A 572-nucleotide genomic window follows, 5' to 3' on the forward strand; every position below is an offset into this window, starting at 1 on the left:
TTTCGTGACGGTAACGCAGCCCATACACGACAGAAGAAAGAACGAGACGGGGACATCTGTTCAGTCCAACAGGAACCTGAGCACTGTCCATCCCACTCCTCTCTATAGTTTGATTGCAGTTCAACATGTGATTGGAACCTGCGCCTTTCCCCCCACACTGCTGGACCAGAACTAGTTCTGTCATTGCCTACATATCTTTTCAATCTGTAACCTAGTGATAGCCTTTATTTAAGTTTAAGAGTGACAGGAATATATATATATATATATATATTTACCTTCTCAGACCAGAGTTTTATGATGTGTCTGTAGCCTAATAACAAAAAATATCAGTAATAGTGGGACTTCCAGGAGGGAAGAAAGATAGCACCTTCGGTCTGTGCTGAGATTAGAGAAGAGCTGTGCTCACTCTGCGCCTCGCAGTGTGTATGAAGTCTCCAGAGGAGTCCAGGACATGTTGTGATTAGTCCAGCAGTGACCGAGCTCTTCTTACTCCGTTTGCTATAATTAAACTCGCCTTTCCAAACATAACGTTTATTATCTGCGCTCGCGTTTTCGCACTCGGAGCCGGTGGC

This window comes from Ictalurus punctatus, chromosome 1, assembly GCF_001660625.3.
Source record: "Ictalurus punctatus breed USDA103 chromosome 1, Coco_2.0, whole genome shotgun sequence".
NCBI classification, from domain to species: Eukaryota; Metazoa; Chordata; class Actinopteri; order Siluriformes; family Ictaluridae; genus Ictalurus; species Ictalurus punctatus.